The 26,909-nt window shown below is 45.6% G+C and overlaps 1 long non-coding RNA gene across 16 annotated transcripts in view; it reads right to left on the minus strand.

The window, feature by feature from the left end:
* Positions 1-26,909, minus strand: part of LOC144315723 (uncharacterized) — a 52,918-nt gene that overhangs the window by 15,304 nt on the left and 10,705 nt on the right. For 11 of the 16 annotated variants that reach the window (XR_013381514.1, XR_013381517.1, XR_013381515.1 and 8 more), the window contains one exon: positions 26,569-26,776. The exons of 3 other annotated variants lie outside the window; for them this stretch is intronic. This is a non-coding gene — a long non-coding RNA (uncharacterized LOC144315723). Of the gene's footprint in view, positions 1-22,108; positions 24,720-25,054; positions 26,095-26,568; positions 26,777-26,909 lie in introns of those variants that run through there. 2 more of the 16 variants (XR_013381523.1, XR_013381524.1) reach the window with 2 other exon arrangements.

A 26,909-nucleotide genomic window follows, 5' to 3' on the forward strand; every position in this document is an offset into this window, starting at 1 on the left:
TCAATACCAAGAAGTGTGATTACAGGATTATATGGTAAGAGTGTGTTTGGTTTTGCAAGAAACTGCCAAACTGTCTTCCAAGGGGCTGTACCATTTTGTGTTTCCATCAGCAATGAATGAAGGTTCTTGTTGCTCCACATCCTTGGAGGCATTTGATGTCAGTGTTCTGAATTTTGACTATTCTAATCAGTGTGTACTGGTATCTTGTTTTAAATTGCGTTTCTTTGATGAAACATCTTTTCAGATGCTTTTTTGCCATCTGTTTATCTTCTTTGGTGAGGTGTTAAGGCCTTTGGCCCATTTTTTAAGAAATCAGTTTCTTTTTTACAGTTGAATTTTAAGAGTTCTTTGTACATTCTAGGTAACCATCTTTTATCAAATGTGCCTTTTGCAGACATTTTCTCCCACTCTGTGGCTGGCTGGTCTTCTCATTCTCTTGACACTATCTTTCACAGAGCAGAGGTTCTTAATTTAAATGCTATCCAGCTCATCAATTATTTCTTTCATGGCTTATGTCTTTGGTGTTCTATCTAAAAAGTCATTGCTGGGGTGCCTGGGTGGCTTAGTTGGTTAAGCATCTGATTTTGGCTCAGGGCATTATCTCAGGGTCCTGGGATCAGCCTCACATCGGGCTCCCCACTCAATAGGGAGTTTGCTTCTCCCCCTCATTCTGCCCCTCCCCATGCTTGTGTTCTCTCTCTCTAAAATAAATAAATAAAATATTTTAAGTTTTAAAAATTAAACACCAAGGTCCTCTAGGTTTTTTCTATGTTATCTTTTAGGAGTTTTATAGTTTTATAGTTTTGTGTTTTACATTTAGGTCTGTATCCATTTTGAGTTAATTTTTGTGGAAATGTCCAGATTCATTTTCCTTGCATATAGATGTCCAGTTGTTCCAGTACCATTTGCTGAAAAGACTCTTTGCTCCATTGTATTGTTTTTTCTCCTCTGTCAATAGAAGAAATTATTATTATTGTTATTGTTGTTGTTATTATTATAAATAGCCTGGCTAGAGACTTATTGATTTTAATGATCTTTTCAAAAACCAACTTTTGATTAAGTTGATTTTCACTATTGATTTCCTGTTTTAGATTTTGTTGATTTCTGTTTGAATTCTTATTTGTTTTCTTCTGCTTACTGTGGGTTTAATTTGCTCTTCTTTTTCTAATTTCCTAAGGTGAAACTTAGATTATTGATTTAGAGACTTCTTCTTTTCTAATATGTGTAGTCGATGCTATACATTTCCCTCTAAGCACTACTTTAGCTACATCCCCCAAATTATGATAAGCTGTATTTTCATTTAGTTCAAAATATTTTCTAATTTCTCTTGATATTTCTTCTTTGGTTCATATGTTATTTAGAAGTGTGTTGTTTTGGGATTTTCTACTTATCTTTCTTTTGTTGATTTCTAATCTAATTCCATTGTAGTCTGAGATCAGGCATTATATGATTTTTATTCTTTTAAATTTGTTAAAGTGTGCTTTATGGCCCATTATGTGGTCTAGCTTGGTGAAAGTTCATGTGAGCTTAGAAGCATGTGAATTCTGTTTTTGTTGGATGGAGTAGTCTATAAATGTCAATTGTATCTAGCTGATTGATGGTGTTGCTGTATTCTGCTATGTTCTCACTGATTTTCCTCCCATTGGATCTATTTCTGATAGAGGGATGTTGAAGTCTTCAACTATGGTAGTGGATTCATCTATTTTCTATCAGTTTTTACCTCATGTAGTTTGATACCCTGTTTTTTGACACATTCATGTTAAAGTTTGTCAAGTCTTCTTGGAGAATTGACCATTTTATTCCTTATGTATCCCTGATAACTACCTTTGCTTTGAAGTTTGCTGTGTCTGAAAGTAAGATAGCTGCTACTCCTGCTTTCTTTTGGGTAGTGCTAGCATGTATATTTTTTCCATCCATTTACTTTTAGTCTTTATGTGCCTTTATATTTTAAATGGATTTCTTGTAGAAAACATATAGTTGGAGCATATTTTTTGACCCACCCTGACAATGTCTATCTTCTGATTGGTGCATTTAGACCACTGATTATTCAAAGTGATTATTGATGGAGTTGGATTAATACCTATCATATTTGTTACTGTTTTCTATTTATTGATCTTTGTTCTTATTTTTGTCTTCCACTCTTTTCCCACCTTTTGTAGTTTTAGTTGAGCATTTTATACAATTCTATTTTCTTTCCTTTCTTAGCATATCAGTTGTCTTTCATTTTTTACTTGTTTTTAGTGGTGGCCCTAGAGTTTGCAATGTACATTTACAGCTAACTTAAGGCCACTTTCAAGTAACATTACAAGAGTTCATGGGTCATGTGAGTACCTTATAATGACAGAATAATCCTAATTCCTCCTTCTCATCCTTTGTATCATTGCTGTCATTCATTTCACTTATATATAAGCACACATAAATACACACACACAATGTACATAAGCATGTGTAATTGAATACAGTGTTGCTATTATTTTGAACAAACTATTATTTGTTAACTAAGAATGAGAAAAAGTTTTTATTCTACTTTTGCTTATTTTTTTCTCCAATGCTTAATCCAAGTTCCTGAACTAGAGTATTTTCCTTCTTTCTAAAGAACTTTTAACATTTCTTGCAAGACAGATCTTCTGGAAACAAATTCTCTAAATTTTTGTTTGTTCAAGCAAGTCTTTATTTCTTCTTTACTTTTGAAGGGTAATTTTGTAGGCTACAGAATTCTGGGTTGCTGGTTTGTTCCTCTCTACACTTTAAACATGGAACCCTACAGGTTTCTGGGGGAGAAATAGGGTATAATTCTTATCTTCGTTCTTCTGTAGATAAGATGTTCTTTCCCCCTGGCTTCCTTCAGGACTTTTTGTTTATCTTTCATTTCCTGTAGTTTGAAAATGGTATGTCTAAGGTGTAGTTTTTGTTTTTGTTTTTGACATTTCTCCTGCTTGTTGTGTTGAGTGTCCTGGATCTATGACTTGGTCTGATACTCAATTGGGAAAATTCTCAGTCATTATTATTTCAAGTACTTCTGTTCCTTTCTCTTTCTGGTATTCTCATTTTGTGTATGTTACATGTTTCGTAGGTGTACCGCAGAGGTATTTTTTCCCTGGCTCCTTCAGTCTTTGTTCTCTTTGCTTATCAGTTTTGGAAGTATCTATTGTTATAACCTCAACCTCAAGAGATTCCCTCCTCAATCATATCCAGTCTACTAATGAGCACATCAAAGGCATTCTTCATTTCTGCTAAAATGTTTTTTATCCCTAGCATTTCTTTACCAGTTCTTTCTTTGAATTTCCACATCTCTGCTTTATCTCCTTGCATATTGCCTACTTTGTCAATTAGAGTCCTTAGCATATTAATCATAGTTGTTTTAAATTCTTGGTCTGATCATTTCAACATCCTTGCCATGTCTGGCTCTGACGGTTTCTCTGTCTCTTCCCATTTTGTTTTTCTGCCTTTTGGGATGCCTTGCACTTTGTTTTTGATAGCCAGACATGATGTACCAGGTAAAAGGAATTGCCGTAAATAGGTGTTTAGTAATAGTGCAGTGAGGTTGGGGGTAGGGTGGGGAGAGAGAATGCATTATATAGTCATATGAATAGGTCTCAGTGTTTTAGTGAGCCTATGCCTCTGGATTGTGAATCTCACAAACATTTCTCAGGTTCTTCCCCCACCACCCTACCTCCCTTAGTTGGGAAGGGATGGCTAGAGCTGCCTGGAGTCATGTATTTCCATTTGCCCCCATGGTAGGTTAGGGTTGGCTAGGGTTGGGTATTTCCCTTCCCTCAGGCCGGTCAGGCTTTGACAATACTCTAGCAAGTTAGGCTCTAGCTAACTAGTTTTTCCTGACAGCTGGCCTTGTTAAGAAGAAATAGAGTGCTCTGGCTTATTTCAGAATGATTCCTTTTCCCCTCCGCCTGCTAGAAGCACCAGGGGATATTTACTATGAGAACCTAATCAAGCTCCTGGAGGTCAATCTCAGGGGGTTGTGGGGATTGCCCCCACATGAGTGTATCTACCTGGAGTTTTTAACTGTCAGGCTGAACTGGAAACTAGAACTCCAGCACTTTAGTTTTGTTCTGTATACACAGGGATCAGATCCATTGAGTTCTGCATGTTTTAAGCTGGCTAGGTTTCTTGGTATGTCTGACAAGAAGGAAGACAGCAGGGTAGGGTGTACCTCGGGGCCCTTCCCACTTCCCTTTGCACCTCTCACAGGGGGTCTGTTCCTCTTCTTGCCCTTCTGCTGCTCAGGCCAGCTGGAGTCAGCACCCACCGGCCACCTGCAGACTGATCATCACCACTGCTGCCCTGTGCTCTGAGCCATCCCTGTAGCATCACTGATTCCTATCTGCCAAGTTTCACTTCTGCAGAGACCTTTCAGCTAGCCCTTTCTCTGAAAGAATCCTACATCTAAGTCCTGTTAGGCCATCAGATTTTATGAGGCTGAAATATGGTATTCCTTCCTGAGGTTAATTGCATGTTAACAGGGCACAATCTACCAAAACGGTAGACTTCCCAAGGAATTTTGGTCACTAAGAAGAAGTAAATCAGGAGTCCCTACAATCTCCACTGACTTCTGCCCCTGACAAGCTCTAGTTAGGATTCCCTTCATGGCGCTTCATGGTGTCAGAGAAAGCTCCACCCGCAGCTGAAGGAGATCCATTGCTCATAACCGAAATGGAAGGGTGAGAGAGCGGACATGAGTCCAGGGCCACTTCGTGAGGTCAGGAATTGGAGAAAGTTTTCTTATATGTCTGCATGTCGCACCTGGATCAATAAACAGGTTTTTTTAATTGTTATTCATTTTACAACTCAATAAAGCTTAATTATGAGGAAGCAGAAAGCAAGCAGAAGCCATGCTCACATAATATTGTATTCCTCGCAGAAATTCCTGCGGGGCCCTCACACTTGCACTGCAATGTAGAACAAACCAAATTACGGGGACTATTCAAAATTCATTTAAAAACATCATTGAGGAGCATCATAATAAAAACACAATGAAAAAGACAAGCTTGGGTTGTTAATTTGTAGTGCCGTGCATATTCATGGGGGCATGTGTACATGTGGGGGCGTGCACATGTGGCCTAATTAGCTTTGCTGGGAGCAGCCGGGCACTTGGGGCTGGATGGTCAGAGGCTGTGGATCGGACAGACACAAGGGGACATGCGGAGAGTTGGGGACTGCTGAGAACTACCTGCTGCCCCACTTGTGTTTTGGACAAAAGTCAGCCAGGTGACGTTGGGACTTGGAGCCCAGAGCAATGGCTGGGGTTTCTGAGATGTTGACGAGGGGCTGGGGGAGGATCCCAAGGGCTAGGCTGGTGGGGAGGGTGTTTGAGGAGTGCTGACTGCCTCTCACTCACCTGGTCTAGCAGGGGAGCCTGCTCACCCCACACGAAGAGCCCCACACTCTGATTAGCTCTAGGCCCACTAAGGAGCATCTAGGGAGGTGCTGGGGGCTCAGAAGCATTTAATTGTGTGTCAACCGCCACCTTACCAGGGGAGCCATGTGCCTGTCACTCAGAACCTTCTCTTAGCCTGTGAAGGGCTCGGGCCCTCTGTCAGGAGCCTACCCAGCCTGGGTTCTGGATCGAGGGTCTCTGACCCGGGAGCCATAGCACCTAGTGTTCACCTGGACTCACCCTGACAGCCTCTGCTACACTCTTAGCTTCAAAGGCCAACACTTTAGCTTTCTTCTCTCCAATCTCCAGCTCCCTTCCTCCCACGCCCTCCCTGTCCTGCCCTCTGGGTACCCAAGCCTTAGCAGGTTGGAACAAAGCCACTCTTACCCCTACTCAAGACCCCAACCCCATCTTGCCCCTTTTCCTGTTGTGACCTTGAGCCCATTGCTTTGGGCCTCAGTTTACTCATCTGGAAAACAGGTGTCATTAAGTACACCTTCCCTCCCTCCAGGAGTGTTTTCCGAATTAATTAATTCTCTTAATTAATTAATTAAGTAAAGCGCTTTGAGATACTTAGACAAAAGGTGCACAAGAAGTGCAAATTATTATTTATTCTTAATGAACCCTTCTTTGGAGATAATTTACTTCTGATTCTGAAGGGAAATACAGTGGACCCTGGGGGAGGAGGGAAATGACAGGGTTGGGTTTGTTTTATTTTTTATTTTTTGGTGGGTTTGGGGGATGTAGGGGTGGATTATTATCCTTAGTGCTTGTCTCTGTAGGCTAATAGTGAGAGAATTAGGCGAGCATTCTTCACACCACCCTCTATCCTGCTGCCTCTGCCTGGATCGTTTACCTGCAGAAGTGCAAAGGCTGGCAGCTCTGAAGGCAGAAGGTTTTCAGATGGAACCACATTCTGGTTTTAAGACTGGGAAGTCAGAAGTATGAGAGGGAGGGAGATCAAGGAGAGGAAGAAAGGGAGAGAAGAGAGGGAGAGGGAGGGAGGGAGAGGGGAAGTTTAAGGGCATCATTACCTGTTGCAAGTGCTCAAGGACAGAGGAGACAGGTGGAGAGGCTGTGTCGGGGCTGCCAGCTGCTCCAGTGTGTGTCTAGCCAGGGTCCCCAGAGTCACCCTCTGCGCCCTCTAAGATTCCTTCCAGCACTGACTATCCGGACTTCCAGCAGGCTATCCTCTCCTCCCTCTTTTTTTTTTTTTTTCCCTTCTGCTCAGACATTAGCAAAAGTGTGAAGCTGTACATCTCATTGAAGGGACTCTTGGCTCTGTGTTAGGCACCCCACCTCTGATCTGAGACTACCTTTTTCCCCACCAGGGTTCTTTCCTGATTGCCTTTGATCCCTCTGCTCAGAAGTGCAGGTTGGGGTTGTGGGGGGCAGTGGGAGAGGGCTCATCCACAGAAGGCCAGTGACCCAGGGTGATGCAGCTTAATTCTGGGCCTGGAAGTGGCGAAGGTGAAGGAGAGAGGAATAGAGGGAGCTTTAATTATTCCTCTCAATGCTTTTGTATAGTTTGACATTTTTTCCAGTGAAGATGCATGATTTTTATTATCACCATCTCCTATCTCAAGCAGACGAACAAACAGCCTAAAGAGGACATTTAAGGCATTGGCCAGAGGAGGGTGGTCATTCTTCTCCTTGACAGTCCTGATGCTTCCAACATCACCTGCCGGTTGTGGGAGGTGCTCTGGGGCTCGCCTGCAAGGAGGGGACATTGGTCAACAGGGCCAAAGAAAGGGAATGTGAGCAGGGGAGACAAATAGGTAAGAGCCAAGAAACTTGGATGCAAACTTATGCTTCCTGAAGCCCTATGGATAGTGGATTTTTGCAGGACATTAAAAGCTTTTCTATAAGACAAAGTGGGCTGTGGCATGTTGTGAATTCTCCAAAGCCATGGAGGGTGTGCTCTGTTAGAAGTGAGCTCCTGTGCTCTGTGCTGGTGTCTGGTCCCAACCAGAGGATGACAGCTGAGAGGCAGGCCATACCGGGGCCATGGGGTGGGCTCTGGAGGCATCGGGTCCACATTTGAATCACTGTTTTGCTCCTTCTTTGCTGGTAACCTTGGGCAGGCTCTCAAGTTTTCTCATCTGCCACCCAGGGATGTTGTGAGGAGTAAATGAGTTAAATGGTGCAGCACTTGGCCATTGGTGTCACCTGCCATCATGACTGCTATCACTGCAGCTTCTGGTCCATGTACGTAGCAGGGCCTGTGCTGGCCCAAGCTGGGTAGGCAACTCAAAGTTAGGTACACTGGTGCCCACCTGGGGTGAGAGGAAGGGCCTGCCCCAGTCTACCTGCATGGGGCACTGAGGAAGAACGAGCTGGGGATGGAGCCCTTCCAAGGATCAAGGTCTGTCAGAGGAGTGATTCCCCACAATGCTTCCTAGCTTTCGGGCTGTGCCCCGTGAGGCCTCAGAGACCCCAGACTGATTGCTAGCAGGGCCCACAGTTGCAGGGAAATACAGAATGAGTGCAAACCACAAGAGCTGGTAACCAGCATCTCTGTAAGTCACACTCCTACTGCTCCAGGGCAGGTAAAAGTGAGCTCAGGGCAAGGCAGGGCTCTCAGGCAATGCATGGAGGCCTGGGCCTGGGGCAGATGGACCAACCTCCAGTGGTGGCTCGAGATGCCCATGGGACTCCTTGGCAAAAATTTAAGCTGGCAGCAGTTCCCGTAGGAGAGGGCAGGATCAATGCCGGAAAAATGGGAAGCTTGTTATAAAAAAGAAAAAAGAAAAAAAAAAAACGTAAAATGCTCTTTATGATGCTTCCTGCCTTCTGAGAGTGAGTGAGACCTATTTCTGGAAAGGGCTGGGTCCCCTACAAGGTTTTAACTCTTGGTGTAGAAGGATAAAGTTATTTTTTTCTTTGATTTTCAAAGTGTGGGGCTTGGCTTGAGTGTAGGACCACACTAAGTCTCACCTGAGCGCTGACCTCATGAAGACGCTTGGTACTCGGGGACAGAAGGTGACGGATGTGTGCGTCTGGATTGAGCCAGCATGGAAATGGTGAATCAGCTTTCTCAGGCTGCTGTAACAAAATACTGCACCCTGCCTGGCTTAAAACAATAGGAATTTATTGTTTCACAGTTCTGAAAGCTAGAAGTTCAATGTCGAGATGTCCGCAGGGCTGGGCTCCCTCTGAAGGCTCTAGAAAAGGATACTTCCTCTCTTCTTCTCGCTGCTGGTAGCTCCTGGCAATCCCTGGCATGCCTTGGCTCCCATCACTGCCTCCGCCTCCACGTGGCCTCCCCTTGCGTCTCCAAATCTCTCTCTCTCTTGGCTATAAGGATACCCGTCATTGGATTCAGGATCCACTCACGTCCAGCAAGACCTCGTTTTAACTTGATTATGTCCATGAAGACACAATGTCCAAATCAGGTTACATTCTGAGCTCCTGGGTTTAAGGAAGCCGAGGTACTGTTCACTGTTCAGCCTGGCATGGAGAGCATGCAGCGACCCAGACGCTGGAAGTAGAGGGGACCAGGAGGAGCGGCAAGAGTCAGGGGTCGGCTTTGGAAAGTCTGGGTCAATTATTTCTGGATCCCTACAGGGCAAGGGAGTCCTGGGAAACACCTGGATACTTCCTCTGATTGTAACCATATTTGTACAACCAGGGCGTGGTGGCCGAAGGTACTTGGGGCCTTCTCTCCTGCAGCTTCTGAGGATGTGGAGGAGGGTGAACAGCCAGAGCTTGAAGCAAAACCAACCCATCTCCATCCCTTGGGTGTCTGGGAGAGCCCTGGACGGAGCTCCGGAGGGAAAGGAAGGCCTTTCATACACCAGAGTGAGTGCCTCTTGCACACTTTCTGGTGCACGAGAGAGGCTTTATGGTCCTGGGTTGGAGCACCAGTAGTGGCATCACGCTGCTGGACTTGAAGTCTGGCTCTACCACGTGAAGCTTTGTGAAACTTGGGCACATGAATGTCCTTTCAGTGTCTCATTTTTCTCCTTTGTGGAATGGGGCTAATAGTAACTCCCCTTACTATGGTTGTTGTATATGACACATGTGATAGTGTATATAAAGAGCTTGGCACAGGGCCTGGCCCGTGGTCGCCACTCCAATGCTATCTATTATCAATATAATGATTTTATGTTTTTATTTATTATGAGAGAAGGAGAGAGAGGGTGAGTGGGAGTGGGAGGGGCCAAGGGAGAGGGAGACGAAGCCCAAGTAGACTCTATGCAGAAGCCCAAGTAGACTCTATGCAGAGCACGGAGGCCAATGCAGGGCTCGATCTCACAACCCAGAGATCATGACCTGAGCCAAAATCAAGAGTCGGACACTTGACAAATCGAGCCACACATGTGCCCTTACAGTGATTTTTGGATGGACCAGGGAACTAACTGCTCTCTCAAACTTTCCCTGGCAGAAAAAAAAAAAAAAAGACTTTGTATTTATAAACACCTTCTGTGTGTCAAGTACTGTTTTGGGTGATCTATATGTTTATATAATATCAATAGATGCCTTTGAGAGGTTAATTTGTAATTATTAAGTCAACACCATCAGGGTTTTGTTGACCACCTACTATGTGCAAGAGGCAATGAGGACTCCAAATACATTTTGGGAAAGGCCACTGCACTTTGGACAAAGAAGTAAGCCAAGGTTGGTTCTTAATGGGGTGTCAGTTAGTTTAAGGAAGGATTTTATGCAATTTTGTCTTGAGACAGGAGTTTGATTAATTGACCTCTTAGAACTTCAGCTCTTGGTCCTGCAGGGCGATGTGATAGAAGAAGGAGGTGAATTATTTTCACCAATGTGCAGCTTCCCTGTCAGTGCTTGCCTTTGTTTATTTTACTGAGGCGGTATTAACTCATTTGAACTCTTAAGCAGTTTCTCTGCTCTGTTCAGGAAAAGGCTTTTCAGTTCATTTTGGAAAATATCTCGTTTTATTTCATTCCCATGATGATTCATAACAGAATAAAAAAAATGAGTGATAACCAAACTGGATTAGTAATATGTAACCCGTAGCAGTGCTTAATTTGGCTTGCTATTAAAGTTTTAATAGAAAATATCATTTGATTGCAATTTAGAAATAAAATTTGATTTCCATATTATAACTAATATGAATAATAAGCCCCCCAAAATGTCTAATATACTTCGGCATTTCTATTAACACAATGAATATGTTTCAGATGTTTCCAGCATACTAATTCAAAGTTTCATTGTCTCCTCGTACCTTTCTTGTGTGCTGGCTGACCTCACCCAGGCAGCCTTTACCAGCAATTAGTTTTCAGCTGAATTAGCCCTTCAGAGTGCCACGATAATTAAAGTGTTATACTTCTTTAAGTGAAGCTGGCTTCTGGTGCCAGCCTGAATTGCTCTCCTAAGAGTGCCCCCTTTCTCTGTCTTGTCTGGGGTTATGAGTAGCTGTGTCTTCTCAGCTCCAGGCTGGGATCTGGAGCTCATTTACTCACAATGCTTGCCATTTCCAGATCCCCAGTCTTGTTCTGTCTCACCGAAAGGACAGAGGCTTTCCTTTCCTCACAAACAACCTCCATTCGTTCGTTCATTCATTCATCCAATAAATACGAATCAATGGCCCACTCTATACGAGCACTGTGTTAGATGCTGGAGTTACCATGGCAATTAAAAACTTCTACAGTCCTTATTGTTGTTACAGAATTGAATAATCATGACCAAGAATGCATAAATTTGTGCCGTGGCAAAGAGAAATATGAATCTAAGAAAGGAAGCTGTCGTAGTTGGATTTCAAAGGTTTCCGGAAAGATGCTCAAATTTGAAAGATAAGGAGGAGTTAGTTATAAAGGAAAAGATGAGTTGGAGAGCATACCTGGCACATGTGAAAGGTGGGAGTGATTTTTTTTAATATTGTATTTATTCATTTAGAGGATTGGGGACAGGGGAGAATTTCAAGCAGACTCTGCTGAGCGTGGAGCCAGACCTGGGGCTTGATTTCATGACCCTGAGATCATGACCCAAGCTGAAATCAAGAGTCAGATGCCCAATGGACTAAGGCACCCAGGTGCCCAAAAGTGAATGGGGTATAGAGAGAATGGGGAGAAGGGATGCGTGATAAGAGGAGGCTGGGAGGAAGCAGGACTAGGCAACGCCTTGAGAGCAATGGGAGGATGCTGCTCTCTATCCCAAGTACAAGGGGAAGGCCCTGAAGGATGTTAAGCTGCATGGCCAGACAGGCATTTTATGGCTTGGGATGATCCAGAAATGATCCCACTCTGAAATCTTGTGTGCCAATAGCCCATTCTTGGACCATGAATGGTCCCTGTCCAGCACTCTCTGTCTAGCACTCTTTGTCCAGCACTTTGTCCATGATTCCCTTGGAATCTTCTACATCTTCACCCCTGTAGTCTGAGAACATGTTCAGGTCATTCTCATCTGAGGACCAACTGAATGACACCATGCTCTCCTTCAACTACTCCCTCGCTGGGGGCATCCTGCCTCACTCTTGTCCTGGCAGCCAGGGGCTTTCAAGTGTTTGCTGCACTACTCTTCATCACCACCTCCTGTATCCCTCTCTTATCGAAATCTGGCTTATTACCCATCTGATCCTGCCCACAGAATGTACTCCAAGCATATCTAGTCCAGTTTGTTCACACAGGACTTACTTCTCCTGAAACCTGACAATTGCCAATCTTAGTGCTATATGCCACTGTCTGGTCAGGAACCCACACCAGGACCATATTTACCAACCTCCACCTCCCTGCCCAGCTTCCCTTGCCAGGCATTTGGAAAGATCTGCAGCCTCTGTGTCTCTGCATCATTACCTTAGTTCAGCCTCTTGCAAATTCTTACCTGGATCATGAAAATAGTCATCTCACTGATTTCCTTGTCTCCTGACTATCCTTGGAAATAGCACATATTTCCCCTGCCACCAGAGTAATCTTTTAAAAGTTACACCTGATTTCTCCATGCTTCTTCTTAAAAGCCTTCGGTTGCTGACTGAACAGACTTTCAAACTGAGGTCCAAATTTCTGACCTTCATGCATACAAAGTCTTTTATAAAGGCCTAACTAGTTAATCTTCTCTCTTTGCTTTCCCATCCCCCTTTCTGCAGCCAAACCAGGACTTTCCAATTTCCTTGAACATATCATACTCTTTCAGACCTCTATATTCTTGCACTAATTGTTATTAATTAGTTATACTGATTAGCTGATGCTGCCTGGTATCCCATCCATCCATCCACCACATTGGCTAGCTAATGCCTATCAGCCTTCCAAACTTGGTTCACAACTTCTTCTGAGAATCCCTACCTTGACCTCTTCCTCTGGTTCCTGGTGCTCTCTCCTTATTTTTTTTCAAAGTACTTATTAATCTGATTTAGAAGTGTTGATAGATCTACATCCTTAAGCGCCTTGAGATGAGGGACTGTCTTTTATGACTGTCTTCTCAATGCTCAACGCAATACCTAGCATGTGGTAGATTCCCCATAATGTTAAATACGAGCCCCTGTTTCCACCCCCCCACCTCAAAAAAGAACCCCACTGACCATAAGGTGGGCTGCAGAGAGTATGGGGATGGCTTTCTGCGTGGAGCTCGAGGCTCTGCAGCTTCTGTATATGGCAGTTACAATGGCAGCTTTGTCTTAGTTTCTAATTTTGACTGAGCCCCTTCAGGTCTCCTTAGGTGGGTATTTCCACCATCTCCCCCTGCCCTTGGCCTAGTTCATCCCCCCATAGTCCCGGCCAGGCCACCCCCTCTGCCCCCAGGCGCCCCCTCCATCCCCCCAACACCTGGGAGCGCGTCTTCCCAGAGCCCCGCTCTCCTACTTTAGTTTTTAATCTTTCTTCATAAATTAATCTCTCCTGCTACCTAATCATGCCTGGTGCCCTTCCCTGAACCCTCACCACGTTGCCTCCTTCTGCCGGGTAATGAGATGCCCACGGCTGGCTGCAGCCTCCCGGGCCTCATCTCACCACCCGAGACCATTTCCTCCTGGCTTTGTGTCCTGGGCCCTGCACATGCACACCCAAATCATCTTGCTTTTTTTTTTTTTTTTTTTTTTTAATTTCTCTGCCACTTCACGCTGCAAACTCATGTAATTTGTGCTCAGCTCTGGGCCTGCGCCTCTCTCAGCGGGTCCTCACTTTTGAAGTTCCCTCCACTTATTGAATCCATCTCTGTCTTCGTGATTATTTTTCCCTTCTGTGTTAATGCTTATGCTTTTCCGAGGTGAATCTCATCTGGGGGCACCTTACCCAAACAGCTCACTTCTCCAGGTCACAGATAATTTTACTCGTCCCTTCCCATGCGGGGCCATCTGTCAGTTTCATAAGACACTTTTCCTCTGTGCTCAGAAAAAGCGGGTCTCTCCTGACCACACTCTCTTTTCCTAGAAAATGTCATCATACTTTTTTTTCTGCCTCAATTCTCAGAAAACCTAAAGCTAAGTTTTGTGTATGGTGGCAGCAACTGTCCTTTCCTGGGGGCTCTGTGAGATAATCTTTTCCCCCTTATTAGGTGGCACTTATGAATTATTACTATAAAGGGACTCATATATAAGGGTTTTATGCTGTAAGTTTGCTTCAGACATTTTTGAGATATGGGTGTGACAGGGTCTGGACTAGGTGATCCGCACAGGTGGGCAGAGGGAGTGAGGGGCATGGCACGGGGTGAGAGGGAGATTCTGACTTCAGAAGATGGCCTCCTGGCACCAAGCTTGATTCTGTCCCTTCTAGTATAACCTCACACCAGTTAACTTTCCTAAGTGTCAGACTTCTCACCCTACAGGGGATAAGAAAACCTTCCACATTACGAGAAACAGATGAGAAAGTACATCCTAGTACCTGGCAACAGGAGGGGTGTGTGTTGGGGGGGCGGAGGCACTCAATTCAACTTTTTTTTTTTTTTTAAGGATTTTTATTTATTTATTTGGGAAAGAAGAGAGTTAGAGAGCTCACAGAGGCAGAGGCAGAGGGGGAAGCAGACTCGCTGCTGAGTGGAGAGCCGGACGCGGGGCTCCATCCCTGCACCCTGAGACCATGATCGAGCTGAGCAGAAGGCAGATGCGTAACCGACTGAGCCACCCAGGCGCCCCTCAATTCAACTTTCTATCCTTGATACCCTGGGGGAGTCCCCTGCCTGTAGATGCCTCCTCCGCCATTCCAATGTCATGAGGCTTGAAGTCCCTCCAGTAGTTTCGTTAACTGACTCATTTTAAAAAGATAAATACCCCCATGGTGTTTATACCTTAGTCTGGCTGATACTCGCTGGGGGAATGAGCTGTCATCAGGGCAGTGAGGTAATAGTTTGATGTGGAGGCTGAATTTCAGAGCGAGTGTTTTGTGGGGGTGGCTGGGGAGCAAGGGGATGGTGAAGGAGGCCCTCCTTACTAGAGGGTTTGGGGGGGGGAGTGGTGTTACACTCCAACTTTGCAGTGTTAAAGCATGTGAATGTGTACCTGACTCCCTTGGGGCTTGTTACCCGCAGAAGCCACTGCAGGCTGGCTGGGCGGGGGCCCATGATTCTGTGTTTCTGGTAAGGCCCTGGCCTTGGCCGTGCTGAGGCTCCCAGGACCACACTCTGGGTTGGGAGGATTTGTCAAAATGTGACTCAGGCCTCAGGTGACATGCAGGCCCTTAGCACTACGTGGGGCTCCCTGGGGTCAGTGCCTCCCTGTTTTCCACATCCTCTAGGGCATGAGCTTCCTCCCTTCCCAGCGCCAGGACCCCTTCTGCTGCCTCTACCTGGACCCATTTGAATTGTTATTATTTATATTTTAACTCAGAACCTCTCCCAAGTCACTCTTCCCAAGCACGTTCCTAAAATCGAGAGCAATTATATTCACTGCTTTCCTTTTATCTCCTCATCTGGCATTTCTATAGATTAGAAAGAAAGCAATTAAGTTTGTCTGGCGTGATTTGCACTACATCAGTGCCTGCTATTTACTGCTTGTGAGTCTATCCTTCTCCCACATTTACAAAGTACTTCTCTTAATGCTGCACCCTTGGCTGGCCTAGGAGGTGACTTTCATTTTAAGTTTCCCTAGAGGGTGAGGCATAGGCCTCAAATGTATTCAACTGAAGATATCACTCTTTGTCACAATCTACCTACACATGCTCACAAAACAGCCAGGGCCCAGGGGCCCCAGGACTTCTCCATTGACCAGATGTGTGATGCCAAGATGCACATCTAAGTCCTCAGAGCCTCCTTCCCCATCTGTGAGAATGGAAGCCTTGGGACATGCCAGGATGCCTCACTGGGAAAGGACCCACAGAGAACATGGGGCATGTTAGGCATTCAAAGGAAGCTTATGGGGAAGATTTCTATGCCATGACACTGCCAGCCGCCTCCTTGATAGCCATCTGTCTTTTCTTCCTTACTAAAAATACCCAATTTTGTTCAGGGTGGGGCTCACCTAAAACCAAACGCTTTCCCACACTCCTTTGCAGCTAGAGGTAAAAATGTGACATGTTCTGGCCAGTTAGTTAGACCTCAGCTTTTTTGAGGGCAGAGTGAGATAAATTCTGGGAAACTTATGTCTTCCTAATACAGGGCCACTCCTTTGTTCTTCAGATCTGAAACTGAGACATGACACCTGGGAGAGCAGCCATTTTGTGCCATGAGGCAACAAGCATTTTTTTTAAAAGAAGGTAGAGTGGAGGGAAGGCAAGAGAGTGGCTCCCCAGTGGCATCACTGGGCTTCTAGGCAGTCCTGACCATATTAGCTTGAAATACTTGTCTCAGAAGAGTGTAATGATGAGACGAACAAAGCCCTGGTCACTACCTGTTGGTGCCTGCCCACTCACGATGCTGCCTGTGAGCTGACCAGAGGTGAAGACTTGCAAGGCTCGCCTAGATCCACCATATAAGCAAAGCTGCACTTTAACAGCCATCCCCAGGTGAGTTACACTCACATTAAAGTTTGAGAAGCACTGTCTAGTCAAGGTTCTGTGGCCTATAGCTAAATAACCCCTACTCTATATTTCCATGAGAACGAGATACATGCTGCTTTATTTTTTTTTAATTTTTATTTATTTATGATAGTCACTCAGAGAGAGAGAGAGAGAGAGGCAGAGACACAGGTAGAAGGAGAAGCAGGCTCCATGCAGGGAGCCCGACGTGGGATTCGATCCCGGGTCTCCAGGATCGTGCCCTGGGCCAAAGGCAGGCACCAAACCGCTGCGCCACCCAGGGATCCTACATGCTGCTTTAGATTCGTGTGTATGTTGTATGTTGTTATCAATTTGTTTGCTCTTTAAACTTATATTTAAAAGTATTGTTCTTATTTCTCAATGTTGACTTCTAAAACTTTTTTTTTTTTAAGATTTTATTTATTTACTCACGAGAGATACAGAGATGGAGGTGGAGATACAAGCAGAGGGAAAAGCAGGCTCCATATGGGGAGCCCGATGCAGGACTCGATCCCAGGACTCCGGGATCACGCTCTGAGCTGGAGGGCGATGCTCCACCACTGAACCACCACCCAGGTGTCCCTAAAACATTGTTTTCAAGATGATTTGGTGCACATATGCATAGTGAAATGATTCTACAGTCCAACGAATTAGCATATCATCTTCTCACATAGTTACGTTTTTTGGTGTGATTGGGTCTTTTTTTTTTTTTAATAAAAGACACATCCAGGTTCTGTTAAGAAGCATCTTTTAACCTTGGAAGAAAGTTTTAAAAATCTTCCTCTCTTGTGGAAATGACCAGTTTAGTATGTGACCAGTGCAGAGAAGATCTTAAATAAATATTAATGATTAGTAAATACTTATTTGATTACATGTTGCATCTCCTTTATCAGGTTAAAAGCTTAAGGCTGACAACTATTGTGTCTTATCTCACCATGCAGTGCTCAGTGAAGTCTACATATAGCAATGAGTACCTGATACATAAATATTATATGAATTACTTTGGCATATATTTTACTTACTGGGGCAACCAAAGAGAGGTTCTGGTAAGCCCTCCAGAACACCTTCAAAATTCTGTTACATTTTCTGAATATTCAGAGAGAGTCAATTCTAGATACTTGATATATTATTTTTATTAGCTATTCTATAGAATGACTTTCCTCTCCTCTTTGACTTCTAGGAAACACAGCCAAAGGTAGTTCAATGGCCAAAGTTAACTTTGGTTCAGCTTTCCTTCCTTCCCCTATTTATGGCTCCTGATTTGATATTTCTGTTTCAAAGTTTTAAATTTCAGACCTTTATTTCCAGCTCCTCAAATACTTTTTTGGAAACAGCAAAGTATAAATTATACATAAAACCAAAACGTGGGGAGTCTGTTTGTCCAAGGGAGTGGATGCATTTTGCCTCACAAGTTAAACCTGGGCTTGCGTCTCTTCCTTTGTAAAGAAGGGTTTGGGGGATTTATCACTCGCAGTTTGCACTATGGAGATATTCACAGCACCATGGTTGAGTGAGAAAGGTGAATACAGAGAAACAGAGAGCAAAAGTCTTAAAAATGTTTGAAAATGGAAATTTTGGGAGGTGATGGGTATTAAGGAGTACACTCGTGATGAGCACTGGGTGTTGTATGTAAGTGATGAATCACTGAATTCTATTCCGAAACCAATACTATTCTATATGTTAACTAACTAGAATTTAAATAAAAACTGGAAACAAACAAAAGAGATCAGTGTTTTCAAACTGAAAGAAAGAAAGAAAGAAAGAAAGAAAGAAAGAAAGAAAGAAAGAAAAAAGAAAGATCTCTATAACCCGCTCCATTCCCTTTTGCCCATCTGTTCATCACAACTTATGCATCTGTATTCCTCACTGAGCTGGTCACACTGCTGTGGTTTCATGGGCTGCATCAAAGTCTGAGAAGCACCATCCCCTCCTGCATCACCTGGAATGACCTCCCTTCTGCCTAGAAGTTCAACTAACTGCAAAATCCAGCTCATCTGTGCCCTCCTGACCACAGCACCTCGTAGGAAGCCCTGCCTACCTTGAGCCCACAGCACTTGACTTTGCAGTGTCTTTTTTGTCCTTGTATTGCTTCTTCTGAGGCATCCCCTCTTCTCAGGGCAGGAAATTGGGCATTCCTTTGTTTTCTAACAGTGCCTAGCTGGGGACTGGTCTATAGTGGGCACACAACATTGTACCTGACTAGATGCTATTTTAACACGTCACCAAGGTCCCAGACATGGTCACATTATGTTGCAGGCTTATAGGCTCTATATTCTTACCTACAACAACACAAACAGGTCATTCTGTAACCCAAGATATTCATAAATACAAGTCATAGGGTTAGTGCTAGGAGAAACCATAGAACCATCTGAGTCCAATCCCCTTCCCATATGGAAGGAAGCTCAGAGACAAGAGAGGCCTGGGGAAGGTCCCACAGCAGCTTGGTGGCACAGCAGACCTTAGTGCTCAAGTCATTTGACTTCAAGTCCAGCTTGAACATGGCCTTCAGTTCTATCTGTTCACCCAAGCCAACTCTTCCTCCCTCCATCAAAGTTCTAGCATGAGCACCTCAGGCTGAGATTCAGGTGAAAACAAATCGGTACAGCTGTCTTCACAGTGCTTGGTGATCAGCTAGAAAAATGAGTTCTACAGAGTAAGATACTATTTTAATTGCATTAAGATATCTAACCAATTAAAACACTTTAGAGGAAACATCTTTTGTAAAGTGGAGAATCATTTTATGACATCAGTATCCACCTCTTTTGCTCACTGGGATTCAGCCATGATTTGTTTCATAAAAGGAGGATTTGCCTGTTATATATACATCTTGGTTATACTCAAAAGTGAACAGTAATGAATTTATTTATAAATTCTGTGATAGGCACAAATTATTTATACAGTCATAACATGAGATGTGCAAACTGCGTTTCTTTATAACAGAACTCATCTTAGTTCTCAGCCCTTCATTTCTTCCAAAGGTGGAAAACAAACAAATTCAAGGTAACTGGCACTTCTCATTTAAACTTGGTCAGTTCAGGACACCTGGGGGGCTCAGTCAGTTGAGTATCTGCCTTTGGCTCAAGTCATGATCCCAGGGTTCTGGGATTGAGCCCCATGTCGGGCTCCCTGCTTAGGGGGGAATCTGCTTCTCCCTCTGTCCCTCCTCTTCTGCTTGTGCTCTTTCTCTCTCTCACTCTCTCTCTCTCAAATAAAGAAATAAAATCATAAAAACACACACACAAAAAAACCATGGTCAGTTCAGGATTTAACTTCTGTTTTTCTCTCCTTTTCCTGGAGTAATCTATGTTTCTGGGAGCCAGAGGAGGTACATCTTGCTGACTTTGTCATGGATCCTGGGATATGGCCTCTGCCCCTGCTGTACCTGTAGCATGTGACCTTGGTCCCTACTGTGGCTTCCACTTGCCAGGTCAACACCAGGTCAATGGTTTTTTCTTTGTCCCAGCAGCAAAGCCCCTTTGCCTCTTTTCCAGCTGCCCTCTGGGCCACATCTACATCTCTTTTGGGGAGCGTGGGGATGCTGGTGGCTTTCTCTGTAGCACCCCAGGATAAACAGACACCCAAGACTGATCAGATCATGAAGACACTTTCAGTCATGGCTGGTCTTCTACTCAGGCGCCATGTTAGAAAGGGACACCTGGCCTCCTGGACTCCATCCTGGAATGCAAACAACATTCTCTTCAGCTCTAACTGGGATCTAGAATCAGGTTTTTTGTCATTATGTTGACTGCCTTTCACTCCCAGCTCTATGAGGCAGTTCTGCTGGGCTCTATGTCAGACACCTACTCATTGAAACTCCAGTCCCACCTCCCTTGATTCTTCTCTCAGCTGCTCTCTGGTCTTCCTCACCTCTGAACCTCAGTCAGGGCCAGTTGGTTAAGGTAATGATTGTTACTCAGCTTAGATTCCTCCCTATTCTGTTTAAAATCTGTGCTCTGACACTTCCAAGCCCTTTTTAAGTGCTGCAAAATATTATTTCACAAAACTCTTTGCTCTCACACCTTCATTTCTGCTATGGACATTCAAAAGCATGCCCTGAGACTCTAAGCTGGACAGTGGCACCATGTTCTTGGCTGTGGCCCTGGAGGGCAAGGCACCTGCCACCTAAATGACAAAGAAAGGTAAGATGAAAAAAGCACTGGGCGAAGAAATCTCAGTTACATTCTCAGATGATTATTCACCTGATTCAATAATGATGAAAGGAAGCATAACCAAGAGCAAAGTTTCCCACCAGATGGCCAGGCACAAAAGTCTTACAAGTGGGCAAAGAGATAGTGATGCTTTTAGCCTTGGAAGCTCCTGGAATCCCTATCAGCGTCAGCTTCCAGGACCTTGGTGGGGACTCCTCTGAGCACAGTCTGAAGGGAACAGACTCCAAAGAGCCACCGTGTAGTCCTCACCTGTGGCAAACACACCTATGCGCAGGGACTGCACTGACCCTCCAGGAGCAGCCAAGAGGTGTTCTGCTTCTTGCATGCCTACTTCTGCAAACAGTTGTCCATCACATGCAAGGAGCTGGGGAGGTGCTGGAAGGCTTGTGTTCTGGGCACCCAAGGAGCACAGCACACAACCTGGGGTATGTGTGGAATATGGTATGAGTTCCTGGAACGGGCAGGAGTCCCAGGGCCTCTGCTTTATGTTTATGAGATTCTCTCTTTCATTTGCAGCTGATGAGCCCTTTCGGGAAGGCCCAAGCCAACTGTTGGGTGATGCTCAAATATTGCATACGAAACCCTCAAATCAAATTTTATCATTATATTGAAGCATTTGCTATGCAAAAGTTCAGTTCAATTAGAAATCCAAATGTAGTATCACAAGACGTTCCAACAGTATAATTGTCAGTGAAAGAAAAGGAAAGGCTGTTACATTCTTAAAATATAATTTCAACTGTTGTAAATTTTTTAACTGTCTGTAAAAAAAATGATTTAAAAATTTTATTGCATACTCATGTGAACAAAGTTTCTTGTGAGTGGCGGTTGTTGAGAGTTTGAAGACACCATCATTAAGAGGAATTGATCAGGAATTGGGTGCAGCCATTTTACACATAAAATTTGATATGAGAATGCTATGCTCACAGAAGCAAGTTTGGGTTTCTTATTACAAATATGAAAATATACTCTTTGAGATTTTTATACATATTCAATATTTAATATCTTTCCCAATACTTATTTTTCTTGTTTGTAATTATGTAATATAAACCAAAAGTGATAAAAAATTTCCACCAGCCCCCATAGGAAGACTCTCAAATCCCTTCCAGGTCATTCTGGCGTGTAGCACAAGTATTACTATTTTGTATATGTGCCACGATGTCAAAAAGTTCAAGAAGGTCCCTTCTGCTGCAAAGAATATGAATTCTGGATGCAAACCAAGTTGGGATTTCAGTCCCACTTCTTCCCTGTACTGAGGTCATGCAAGCTACTTAAGAGACCTGAAGCTCAATTCCTCTCATGCAGAAAAGGGGAAAGAGCCTCAACTTCCAGGATGGAGGACACCCAAAGAGCCACACCAACACTGCAAACTCCTCTCTGCACCTCTGTGACCTTGAGCGAGACCTCTTGCCTTTCTGAATCCCACTCTCCCAGAGTCAGGGATTCAGAGGCCACCCTGGCGAGCCACTGTGATGGGCACGTGATCCCACTGCCTGGTCACCGGGTGCATCGGCCCCTCGGGAGGGGCGGGGCTGGGTCACAGAGTCCCCATAAAACTGCCGCTCCAGGAAGAAGGAGAACCAGGCGCCCAGCACTCGGCTGCCACTCACTGATTTAGTATTCAGAATTCGGAATTTATGGAGCCGCCTTCCTCTGTCACATCATCCATCAGAAACAGACACTCAAGAGATGGAAGGGGAAAAAATTAAAAACCTGTTTATTGCTCAACTTGCTCTAGGCATGTTTTAGCTTATTGTTCAGCTCTGTTCATTTCAGTGCTGCAATTTGGATGGCTTTCTTAGTTGCCGTGGCTAACATGTATATATATGGATGGATGGATGGACTCGCGTAGGTATCTTTATCTCTGGCAAAATGAAAAAAAGCACCAGAAATTGCATTATCAGTGATGTTCTTAAGCCTGGGGGTAGGCCTGGGCCCTGTTGGGGTGCACCTGGGCTCAGCTCTGGCTTCTCGGCATGCTGGTATGGAGCTGGCCTCCCCTGGCTGGCGGAGGCTGCTGCACTGCGGGTATTCATCGGGTATCCTGCTATGTGCTCCTGTCCACAGCAAGGGGAGCTGGTGGCCAGGATGGGTATAGAACACACAATGGCAACAGGCAGCAAAGACGTGAAACATGATGTATAGGGATGGAGGGAGGAAGGGATCAAGGTCATCTTTGCAGAACAGACAATTCGATCACATCTGGTGTGTGTGTGTGTATGTGTGTGTTTAAATATTTTTTTTTTATTTGAGAGAGATAGAGCACATGAGCAGGGGGAGGGGCAGAGGGAGAGGGAGGAGCAGACTCCCCACTGAGCAGGGAGCCCGATACAGGACTCAATCCCAGGACCCTGGGAAGGCAGGTGCCCAACCTACTGAGCCCCCCAGGTGCCCCGTTGTACATCCCAGGGCCCTCACACTAATTTCTCAAGGTGTTGGATGCATCATTTTCAGAAGCAGAGTATGTGTTATCACGTGGTGGGGGTGGTCGGCCCTGGTGGGGGGCGCTCTAGGAGACGGTGATCGGCAGCGGGGCTGTAGTTGGGTCTTCCCCGCTCCCTTGGAAGTACTGTTGTGTGACCCGGCTTGGGGGCCGTTGTTGGCTCGCTTGGTGACAGTCCTGACTGGTGGCTTCGGTGTCTTAGATCTTGCTTTCCATTTCCGTTTTAATCCATATCAGTTATAGTAAAGCCTTTTGTCTGGTTTCTGACATCTCAACTCCATGTGCTCACTTTGCAGGCAGAGATGGCTTGAGAAAAATGTAGTATTTTACCAGGGTGCATTTCTAGAGCGGGCTTGGGGGAGGCAGGCCTTGCCCGTTTGAGCCAGGAGTCAGACCTGTCCCCCGTCTCATAGGGGGAGAGGATGACACAGGCAGGGGCCTGGTGTGGCATGGGCGCCGGCGGTTTGCTGGAAGAGGCGGGCTGCAGGCTGGACTTCAGCGGTGGCTTGGGATTGGGGCAGCAGGAAGAGGAGGTGATGGGGATGTGTTGTGTGTGCGTGTGTGTGCGTGGTGTGGGTGCTGTGGAGGTGCTGTGAGCACCGAAGAATCCCTGGCAGCTCATTGGAAATGCTTTCTGGCGGTAGGCCGGGCTCACGTGCCCCCACCTCCACCCAGGCGCACCTGGCCCGTCATCCTGAGACCTAGGAGGCCAGAGTGACACCCACAAATCCACAGTTCACAAAAGACCTTTTGGAGAAAGAGGGTGCTGGTGGAGCATCTCTGCTTCCACACCCCGTGAGCACCAGCAGGATGGGGGAGAAGACAGAGCCTCCCCTCCCATGGGGCGCTGTGATGCGTCACAAGGCTGCAGAGGCCCAGCTTTCAAGCTCCTTGTGAGGCAGACGTGGCTTCTGGGGAAGCTGATGGTTTTCGGTTTGAAGTGCAGGCTGCAGAAAGCCAGAGGGCAATTGTGCAGGGCTGACGCCTGTGGCCTGACTCCACCGGTTCTTTGGCAGCAAAAGAGGACACACCTCCTCGAAAGAACCGGGCTTTGGACTTAGGTTCCAACCCTGGCTCTGCCGCCCTCTGGCCTCATGACTTTTGATAGTTTACCTCCCTTCCCCGAGACTCTGTTTTCTCATCTCTAAAATGGGTGTAAGAGTATCTGCCTTGCAGGCTTATGTTAAGAAGCATACACAATGCATTTAAAATGCTGAGGTCATGCTAGGGCATCCACACGTGCTCGCGATCGCCAACATGTAGCAAATCCATCCTCATTCCATGTCCTGTCCTGGAATGTCCCATGTAATGCTTTGTCCCATGTAATGCACTTATTCTCCCAGCAACCCCATTGTGTCCCAGGAAGACCGGTATGATTCCTGTTTTCAGGTGGGGAGTTTGAGGGGCTGAGAGGTTGACTAACTTGTCCAGGACCCATGATGTGTCAGGGGGGCAGCCGGACATGGGCCCAGATACGGAACCAGGCAGCTCAGATCTGGTGGCTTCCCCGGCACAGTGTTGCCTCTGCCATGATCGCTGCCCCCGTGCTGAATTCTGGTCAAGGGAGAGTGGCCCACATGGCTGCCGCTCACAGTCTTGGTAGTGAGCACCTTGGCAGGTGAGCTTATGTATGTGTAGTGGGCAAGGCAGTCCGGGAGTTGCTCACTCAACAGTCATTTCTCTTCTCTTTCCTGGCTCCTCAGGCCCTAATTCCACCGGTGGCAGCAATGTGGCAAGTGGGGAATGGTCTACACTGGCCGTGGCGGCCCCATCTCCTCTCCCGGCCTCCTCCTCTGCAGCCAGGGTAGCTGGGACATCCAGTCTGGTCAAGGTGGAGGTTTGGTGGGTGCATCTGGGAAAATTTTCCTCTTGGAAAACAAAAAATGGAGTTCTCCGTTACCCAAAACATTTCCATTAATGGGTTGGTCATCTTCAAACGTTAGCTGCCCAAGAGGGGCGCCTGGTCGGGTAAGCTACTGACTCTTGGTTTTGGCTCAGGTCATGATCTCAGGGTCCTGGGATTGAGCCCCAAGTCAGGCTCCACGCTGAGGATAGAGTCTGCTTAAGATTTTCTTTCTTCCTCTCCCTCCACCCTCCCCACTCTCCTGTACTCTCTCTCTCACTCTCTCAAGTATATATATATATACACACACACACATATATATACACATATAGATATAGATATAGATATATAGATATAGATCCTGCAAAAGACGGTGTGTGGATTTTTTTCTCTGCTCATTCTTGAGTTCTTGAGACTGAGGCCAGAGAGACAGTTTTGCCCCTAGTCTCCCCTCACGCAGGCAGATACAGTCATTGGTAATTTAGGCAGAGAGGCCAAAACTTTTACATGGGATGTAAAAGTGTTCCAGTCCTCTACAGGACACATTCACTTCCTTTCCCCGAGTGGTGGAGGATGAGTCCTCCTGTGGGGTAGGGAGTGGGGAAGGTGGCTGTCACCCCATGGACAGAGAAGGTACAGTGGTGTGTCAAACCCTAACCCTTAATCCTTGCCCCACTTCTTCTCTCCCGTGACAATATGAAGAGTTCAGTCCTTTCTCATCAAAACAGAAACCATAAAATCTCTCCCTTGACCTGATGACCCTCCGCTGGCCTTCACCTGATCTTTCCTTCTGCCCCATGCACACTCAGGTCACCTTCTTCCCACCCCTTCACCTTCCAAAGCCTGGGTCAGACTCTGTCTTGCTTTCAAAACTTCTCTCAAGTGGACTGAAAGCCAAAGACCAGCCTCTAGTTTGCTAAACCCAGTGACGGCACCATAATTTGACACACTTGTCGACCTGGCCAGGCTCACTCCATTAGCCCTGCCTGTGGACTCCAGCCACCCAGGACACCTTGCAGTCCCCGAGGACTCAGCTCGTGATGGTCTCTGCTATGGTGCTGTTCTAGTCTGGGTCATCCTGTCTCCTGCTTCCTTGATTCTTACTCATCCTCCACACTTCAGCTTAGATACCACTTCTCTGTGACATGATGTTTGGACCTTAGGTGCTTATACAGCATCCAGGTTCCTTAGCACTTTACGGGGCAGCTGTCTTTCTGTCTTTTTATTTACTTTCTCCATCATGTAGCTTGACTTATTGAGAGCCATGATTATTCTTTGTCACCACAGTTTTGTTCTCCGGCACCTAACTCAATACCTGACTCCTAGTATGTGCGTAACAAATGTTGGCTGGATGAGAAGACCAAGCCTTGCTCTCAGGGACCTTGGAATGAACTTGACAGCTAAACATGAAAAAAAAAATCAGAATACAAATTAGGAGGAAGTGAATGGTCCAGGGTTTCTGGCAAGAGAAACCTACGAGGAGAGTTCTGCTGTTGTCTGGCAAGAGATGATGAGCACCAAAGAGTGAGAATGCAGAGGAAGACAGTGGGGGGTGGGGTGAGGGGGAACCCCAGCCACTCAAGCATTCACCAATCATCTATGGAGCACCTACTGTGTACCAGGCTCTGAGGACAGAGCAATGAACGAAACAGTCTCCAGTCTCAGCCCTTTGGAGCTTACATGTCTGGTTGGGGGAAAACAAGATAGATAAATATGATGTATAATATATCAGACAGTGCTAAGTATCATGGAAGATGAGATAGGAAGGGGGCATCGCCCACTGCACACATCTTAAGTGTACTGCTCAGGGAAATGTGAAGTCTGTGCTTTCAAGCCTCCCACCTGCCCCAGCTTTTCCACGAGCCTTTTCTGACCTCTTTTGCCTGCAGTGACGTCTCTGTCATTTGAAGAGACTCCGGGGCACCAGAGACGCTCCCGTTCAGCTTGGCACACTCTCCTTTGTGTTCATTCCAAAGCTCCTCCCGTGTGCCAACCTTGTACACTGGGTCAGAAGCTCCCTGCGGACAGGGCCCACATCCTAAACTTCTGTTCTCTGCTATCCCGCAGCAGCATACTCAGTTCCTATTAGATATTCAATAAATACTTGTTAATTTGATTGATTGCCTGATTCATAAATAAAATTGCAAGTGAAACCTCTAGTTAAGGTCTCTTAAGGAGTTTTCAAGGCACTGATTGCTAAACACACTACAAAGGG

This window comes from Canis aureus, chromosome 6 (assembly GCF_053574225.1).
Source record: "Canis aureus isolate CA01 chromosome 6, VMU_Caureus_v.1.0, whole genome shotgun sequence".
In the NCBI taxonomy this organism is placed as follows: Eukaryota; Metazoa; Chordata; class Mammalia; order Carnivora; family Canidae; genus Canis; species Canis aureus.